We start from the raw sequence: 8677 nt of genomic DNA on the forward strand, positions 1-8677 counted from the left end.
TGTGAAAAATCTTGTCATTTAGAATCAAATTATGAGAAGGACTTAGGAGTCGTAGTGGACTTGTCACTACCAACTGCCATACAATATTCAGAAAGTGTTCATTAAGAAGGCTAACAGAATGTCAGGTTATATAGCACCTTGATGTTTAGAGCACAAGTCCAAGGAAGTTCTACACAAGCTTTATATCTCACTCATCTGGAGTCCTGTATGCAGTTTAGGTCTCCAGGCTACAAAAAGGACAAAGCAGCACAAGAGAAGGTCCAGAGAAGAGCGACGAGGCTGATTCAGAGGCTACAGGGGATGAGTGATGAGGAAAGATTAAAAGAGCTGAGCCTTTACAGTTTAAGCAAAAGAAGATGAAGAGGAGACTTGATTAAGTGTTTAAAATTATAAAGGGAATTAGTCCAGTGGATCGAGATGGTGACTTCAAAATGAGTTCATCAAGAACACGGGGACACAGAAACTTGTCAAGGGTAAATTTTGCACGAACATTAGGAAGTTTATCTTCACACTAAGAACCACAGACACATGAAGTGCGATGGACAGTCTGACTTTGAGAACTCGATTTAAGTGGATAGGACCGGCAAGCTCTGATGGCTGAATGGCCTGTTCTCGCCCAGATTATTGTTCTAAAAAGTCACGCCAAATGAATACCTGCAGTAAAGGGTTTCCTCGTCACCATTTCGGAAGTTTGTTTATATACAGTAAATGACTAAAACCTCTTTAGCTTACAGAGGACATTTTGACATGCAGTCATGCAAACACAATACAGTAAAATCACTTTCAATACTTGCAATACCAGCACACGTCCAACTGTGTAGTCCTAAGTGTGCTGCATATGGCAGTGGTGTTGGATCACCTCATGATCTTTGACGTTCTCCATTTGATTTTTAAACCTTTCCCTTGCACTTTACAGAAATCGGTAACTCGCAGTCTTTCTTTCTTAACAAGAGAGGTAATTCAACAACATAAGAAAACACATTCTTCGTTTATCATGGCACTGCAGAGTTGAATCAAGTGGTAGTGATGATAAAGTTAATTGGTCATAAAAACATTGACACGGATAGTGAAACTAATGCATACAGCACCGAATGACCCAACCGCCATGATATGCTGCAGTACCCATGTGGCAAAAAGGCAAAATGATTGCAATCGAGTGGAAGAACAAGGAAGATGTGAGCCTCCTGAGCACTGCTCATAATGTAGCAACTGTCAATGTTCCTGTCAGGGGAAACGTGGAGCTCACTAAGCCATTTTCTGTGGTAGCTTACAACAGTACAATGGGCATGTCCATCGTGCGGATCAGACACAGACACATTCGACCCTCTTCCCATGCAAGAAAAAGAGAAAACATTATAAGAACAGTGCGCAAAACAAACACACTTCTACTGTCCCGGTTAGGGCGTTGGGCTGTGTGCTGGTGACGGTTTCAAAATACATCACTCAAAGGGCATTTACTAAATCTGCAGCAGTACGGGCGAGCAAACTACAGCATTTAGAACGACATTTTGAGATTTACATGTTTCGATTACATGCAATAACATATATTCTTGTTGGAAAAAATAAATCAGTGTTTTTGCTCTGCGGTGGTCTGACGCCCTGCCCGGGGTTTGTTTCCTGCCTTGCGCCCTGCGTTGGCTGGGATTGGCTCCAGCAGACCCCCGTAAGCCTGTAGTTAGTATATAGCGGGTTGGATAATGGATGGATGTTTTTGCTGATTTTTCCAGGAGTAAGCATATCGCTGAGGAGGTTTACCCAAAAAAACAAACATTATTTAAGACAAGAAAAATAAACTGCACCGATTAATTTTGAAACTACTGTACTTCACTTCTTAACTAGTACCATTAGTCAAGTAACTAAGCGACCTTTCATACTTCTCTTTCTTTAAAATGATCACATCCTCGTGCCAAATCCCAACAACTGATTTTTCTCAGCATTACTAAAGCTTTTTTTGAAGCATTTTCACTGGAGGGGGTATACCTAACGAATACAATACAATAAAATTTATTTTTGTGACAAAAGCCTTGACTTTCTAAGACGACAAAAAACCCGCTCCCAAAAAAAACCCTTGTAGGGAAAAAAAAAACTGAAGAAACCTCGGGAAAGGCAGTTCAGAAAGAGACCCCTTTCCAGGTAGGATGGGCGTGCAGTGGGTGTCAATAAAAAGGGGGTAAAATACAATACAATACACAGAACACAAGTAGTCCTCAATACAATATAACTGCAATAGAAATATTACAAGTACAGAGCAGAATTTAACAGTAGATGATATCACATAATAGGATTTGTTCAGAATCCTGGAGACCTCAGCCATCAAGCTGCCTTCCCTTATTGGCCATTCCACAGATGGACAGTGCTGGGTCAGCCAATCTGATTAAAGGACCCCTCTTCCTGACAATTCCTGTGATCCTCCATCAGAGGTGACTTTACCTTAGGCTGGCAAAACAACATGGCAATAGGGCAGTTGCACCAAGTGCCACATTCGAGTACTGAGAAGAGAAGCACAATATCTATTCTCTTCCGAATGATAATGATCACTTTAAGGTTCGAACCCTTGCTGATCCCAGTGTGCAGTTGGGCTTTCCTTCTCACAGTCCAAAACCCATTCAGTTTGGGTTTTCTGGCTTTGCCAAAATGCCCCTAACTGTGCAGTGTGTGTGTGTTTTCACCCTGCGATGAACTGGCACCCCGTCCAGGTGTTGTTCCTTCCATGTGCCCAATTCTGGCTGGGATGGGCTCCAATCACCCGGTTTAGGATAAACACGTTTGGAAAATTGTTAGGTGAAGTATTTTTTTTTTTTAACAATATGCTTGTTTCCCACGTTTCTCTTTTAGTAATATTCATGTGAGAAATATGCTTGAAAGGAAACACAAAAACGTTTACTTTTTCATTATATGGAAGTTGGTATTTGTCTCCGCTGTAATTACGAACATAATCCTCTTCAAGGGTCCTAGTATTGTACCGATTTTCTAATTGGGATCCTCAGATTAAAATGTTTTAGAGCCCCCGCTCTATGACAATAAAGTCTACCTGACCTGAACTATTTATTAACGGCATTATTAAACTAATGAAAGTGCAGAACGACTAATAAAAACTGGTGGATATTGACCTGCTAGGACAACCCGCGGTGTTAACAACCTGCCTCGCCCCACCACATCTCGAAGCAGATGACATCATACTAAACGGTGCGCAAGTGTGTAACTATTTAAACGTCACCGGGACACGAGAAAAGCCCGTCACAAAAAGCTTAGTTTCGTTACCTTTTTTTCACTCGGAAGCTGAGCAACTCGCCCCGCCTTAATTCTGCAAAGGTACGCCAACACTCGTTATCGTCATTGCTGGCGCAGCTAATTCTCGAAGTAGCGAGGGGTACTCGTAACTTCTCGCTTAGCTGATATCAGCTTGTTAAACACCACACGGGCCGCATTTCACTTCCCGTTCCCATATAACGTATTACAGACCGCGGCCCGTACTTCGTGTAAGAATTCACGCGACTCCAACTCCACCCCCACTTACAGACTCATCTGACTTCAAGGCAGTAGTGGATTGGCTCAATCATGCGTCACATGATTCAGAGGTTATGCGCGTGCCGATAAAGTGTTGCATTCTGGGAAATGTATTTTTTTTTACGAGGTGAGAAACGCTTTCAAAACTGCTAGGTCTGTGAACACTTCACATGCAATCATTAACGAAGAAAGAGGAGTTTCCGTCGGGTTAATTCAGGATGTACTCAAACAAAATTCTTTCATTTTATGCTTTGACCGAAACTTCGCTTTGTATTTTAGGTACTAGGACTGTTACTCAAACACAGGTGCTTTTGTTTCATTGAGTGCGTATTTCTAATATTTCACAACTCTTTAAAGCGCACGGATGTGTTTTAAATTTGCTTTGATAAGAGTGGTCATAAGTGTATTTAACTAATTTTATAGCTTTTCTAGTAAAACGTATCAGCTTATTCGCATTTTTCAAGACTTGGCAGATCTGTGTCTTTGGTCATCATCATGGAGAAAGTTACGTGTGCTGATTGGTCACAAAGTTGGATGTTGGGGGGGCTTCTAGGGAGTGAGTGACAGTGACCTCCCAGGGTCGGTTCTAGCTTAATTTGAAGGTTTCGGGGCAGGCCCGGTCTTAGGTATTATGGGGCCCTAGGCGAAAGGAGGGTGAAGGATACCCCCTGGAAGCTCAGAGAAATGCGTGAAAATTAGACCAAGGAGACGTTTTCTTGTAACGTTACGAGGTCATCACCCTGCGTCCCTTTTTCGCCCGGAGAAGTTATTGAAAGCATCAGTATCGGCTTTTTTCTTTCGCTTAGCTGCTTCAGATTCGTATTTACGCTTTGAGGACATACTGACAGACAGGGGTTTCGTTCGTTCTCGCAACTTAGATTGCGGTCCTGCCGTCCCGCTCCGGTGCCACCGACGAAGTGGAAGGATTTATGAGATCTTGACTTCTTTCTTCTTCTGCTGATGATGATGATGATGATGATGATGATGATGATGATGATGTATACGTTCGACCCATACACATTTTGACTGAAACCGCTCCGCTTTTATAGACAGTCGCCCACGCGGACACGCCCCCGCTGGCCCACGTGATTTAAACATACGAGTGGCGAGCCGGGGGCCTGGCCGCCGTCGATCCGCGGCTAGGCGGTCGCTTACTTTTCCTATGCCTAAGGCCGGGCCTGCTCGGGGTGTGCAGTCAAAATTGTCAAAAGTGTTGGAGCAAGTAACCCCCTTGGAGTTCCGAATGTGATAATATTTGTATCAGAAACAGATGAGGGTTTGGGGGGCTTTGGGTTTCGAGCGTGCTAATTTACATATTCTATATACGAAGTTCGGCGACTCTGAGTTTTATGTTGTCTTTAGGCAATCAAACGTCCAGGGAAACTGTCTGGAGTGCAGATGTGGTTTTGTACAGATATGAATGCAGCCTCGGGTTAAGGGGGGGAGGGGCATAAAGTTTCTGAGGGGTATATCCCCTCCCAGAACACCCCAACATTCAGTTTTGTAGACAATGAGCACAGTTAACTCCATGATGATGAACTAAAAACACAGATCAACCATGTCTTTTAACATGAGTTTTTGCTAGCGAAGACCATAGATATAATGGGGGGTTACTGGGTTGCCAGGCTGAGCAGGTCCTCCAGGAGATTTCCCATACATTTCATCTGAAAGTGACTCGAATTTGACTCTTGGGTGTCATCCCTGTTGGTTCTTCCTTTAGAGGCACCCTAGAAGTGTCATAACTGGCTTTCCCACCCACCTTAAATGGCCACTCTCAATCCGAAACAGTAGTAACTTGACTCCTGGGTCTTTTTGGATTGCATATGACAGCCCAGGTAGTCATCAACCGAGATGTGTCAGTACAATGAGGACACACACTGCAGAGTTTGGTGCAAAAGTGTACAGTGCTTTTAATTCACCAGTGCTCTCTGAATAATAAATAAAGTGCAGTGCAGATCCTAATAAATCAAAGTCCATAATAATTATCTATCCATCCATCCTCTTCCGCTTATCCGAGGTTGGGTTGCAGAGGCAGCAGCTTGAGCAGAGATACCCAGACTTCCCTCTCCCCGGCCACTTCTTCTAGCTTTTCCGGGGGAATCCCGAGGCATTCCCAGGCCAGCTGAGAGACATAGTCCTTCCAGCGTGTCGTGGGTCTTCCCCGGGGCCTCCTCCCAGTTAGACATGCCTGGAACACCTCACCAAGGAGGCGTCCAGGAGGCATCCTGATCAGATGACCGAGCCACCTCATCTGACTGCTCTCGATGCGGAGGAGCAGCGGCTCTACTCTGAGCTCCCCGCTGCGTGACTGAGCTTCTCACCCTGTCTTTAAGGGAAAGCCCAGACACCCTGCGGAGGAAACTCATTTTGGCTGCTTGTATTCACAACCTTGTTCTTTTGGTCACCACCCATAGCTCATGCTCATGAGGGTAGGAACGTAGATCGACTGGTAAATTGAGAGCTTTGCCTTACGGCTCAGCTCCTTTTACACCGCGACAGTCCGATGCAGATCCCGCATCACTGTGGATGCCGCACCGATCCGCCTGTCAAGCTAAAGAAGGAGTCCTACAGGATCCTTTTGTCCTGTGTGACTCTGGAGGCAGCTGATAGGTACCGGCAGGCAAAGCGGAATGCGATTTCGGTAGTTGCTGAGGCAAAAACTCGGGCATGGGAGGAGTTTGGGGAGGCCATGGCATGGAGAACGAGTTTCGGACGGCTTTGAGGAGATTCTGGTCAACCATCCGGTGTCTTAGGAGGGGAAAGCAGTGCAGTGTCAACACTGTATATGGTGGGGATGGTGCACTGCTGACCTCGACTCCGGACGTTGTGGGTTGGTGGGGGGAGTATTTCAAAGACCTCCTCAATCCCACTAACATGCCTTCCAATGAGGAAGCAGAGCATGGGGACTCGGAGGTGGACTCCCCCATCTCTGGGACTGAGGTCACCGAGGTGGTCAAAAAACTCCTTGGTGGCAGGGCGCCAGGGGTGGATGAGATATGCCCGGAGTTCCTCAAGGCTCTGGATGTTGTAGGACTATCATGGTTGACATGCCTCTGCAACATCGCATGGACATCAGGGACAGTGCCTCTGGATTGGCAGACCGGGGTGGTGGTCCCCCCTCTTTATGAGAGGGGACCAGAGGGTGTGTTCCAAATACAGAGGGATCACACTCCTCAGCCTCCCTGGAAAAGTCTGTTCAGGGGTCTTGGAGAGGAGGGTCCATCAGACAGTCGAACCTCGAATTCAGGAGGAACAGTGTGGTTTTCGTCCTGGTCACAGAACAGTGGATCAGCTCTACACTCTTAGCAGAATCCTGGAGGATGCATGGAAGTTTGCCCAACCAGTCTATATGTGTTTTGTGGACTTGGAAAAGGCATTCAACCGTGTCCCTCTGGGAATCCAGTGGGGGGTACTCCGGGAGTATTGGGTACCGGACCCCCTGATAAGGGCTGTTCTGTTCCTGTACGATCGGTGTCAGAGCTTGGTCTGTATTGCCGGCAGTAAGTTGAGCCCGTTTCCAGTGAGAGTTGGACTACACCAGGGCTGCCCTTTGTCACAAATTCTGTTCATAACTTTTATGAATAGAATTTCTAGGCGCAGCCAGGGCATTGAGGGGGTCTGGTTTGGTGGACTCAGGATTGGGTCACTGCTTTTTGCAGATGATGTTGTTCTGTTTGCTTCATCAGGCCGTGATCTTCAGCTCTCTCTGGATCGGTTCGCAGCTGAGTGTGAAGCGGCTGGGATGGGAATCAGCACCTTTAAATCCGAGACCGTGGTTCTCAGCCGGAAATGGGTGGAGCGCCCTCTCAGGGTTGGAAGCGAGATCTTGCCCCAAGTGGAGGAGTTCAAGTATCTCAGGTTCTTGTTCACTAGTGAGGGAAGAATGGAGCGGGAGATCGACAGGCGGATCGGTGCGGTTTCGGCTTGTAGTATTGCTGTAATTACCGTTTGAGTTAGACATAGTCATTAGGCGCAATGTTAACATTGAATCCGTTTAATTGTGCAAATTGAGGAAATCGGCTTCAGATACGCTAACGGTAACACCTGTGTGTGTGTGTGGGTGTGGAGCAGTCCGCTCAGGGCCGCCAACATTGTAATTTCTTCCGATAAATCTTCAATTCTCTCTCTATAATATACGTAATATCTTCGGCAGAATCCATTTCATTGGCAGTAGTAAGCATTTTTCTAATTAATTCTTGTGCTATCGATTCACCAATCAGTAACTAGAGGGCGTGTTAGAGCCCACCCTCTCAACTTTGACGAGTGAAAGTGACAGTTTTATTTCATGACGGTTTGCAGGAATGTTACGGACAAAATGAAATAAATAAATAAGCAACGAAAAACATATTTCGTGACACATTTATTTATTTATGCTCTCATTTCATGACATATTTATTTATTAAGGCTCTCATTTCATGACACATTTATTTATTTATGCTCACATTTCACAGTACAGTACTTTTATTTATTTACGCATTTATTTATTTATTTCATTTTGTCCGAAATATTCCTCCATAGCCCTAAACTGCACTGCATGTAATTTTTTTTTGTTAGATGTGGACTATAATTTCAAATTTAGAGGTGATAATTCTTGTACTTACCTGTAGAGATCGCGGTTGAAGGGACAGGATAAAAAGTCATCCGGGGGTTCCTTTCATTACCTAATCTGCGGATACATTTAATATATATAAATGCCAAATGCCACTGACTCACTCATCACGAAATCTCCCGAACCATGAGGACTTGGGACTTGAATTTTTTTGCTGTTTATTTTTTTGTTGTTATTTATTTCGCCTTATACAATTTCTTGTATTAGGAATTTGTTAGTTTTCACATACCCCTTGGGGTCAGAGCGCAGGGTCAGCCATTGTACAGCACCCCTGGAGCAATTGAAGGTTAAGGGCCTTGCTCAAGTGCCCAGCAGAGTAGGATCTCTTTTGGCAGTGACAGAAATTCGAACCGGCAACCTTCGGGATACCAGCGCAGATCCTTAGCCTCAGTTACCCTTGTCCCATTGGTGCTCGCTAAGAAACGGTTTTAAAAATGTCGTGGTTCAAAGCGCGAAATTTCTCATAGATTTTTAGACCCGTTTGTATGTCGGTCCGCTTTTCACGGCTGCGGTGAGGTGGGCGGGGCCCCCCTCCTCACTTACGCGTCTGACTCGGGACAT

General features: G+C 45.2%; 1 protein-coding gene across 1 annotated transcript in view; it reads right to left on the minus strand.

Moving 5' to 3' along the window:
- Nucleotides 1–3505, minus strand: part of coasy (CoA synthase) — a 29865-nt gene extending 26360 nt beyond the window's left edge. The window contains exon 1 of the mRNA XM_039739884.1: nt 3262–3505. The gene's annotated coding sequence lies outside the window, so the exon portion shown is untranslated. The remainder of the gene's footprint in view (nt 1–3261) is intronic.
- Between the last annotated feature and the right edge of the window lie 5172 nt (nt 3506–8677).

The sequence above is a fragment of the Polypterus senegalus genome, chromosome 17 (genome assembly GCF_016835505.1).
Source record: "Polypterus senegalus isolate Bchr_013 chromosome 17, ASM1683550v1, whole genome shotgun sequence".
Taxonomy (NCBI): domain Eukaryota; kingdom Metazoa; phylum Chordata; class Cladistia; order Polypteriformes; family Polypteridae; genus Polypterus; species Polypterus senegalus.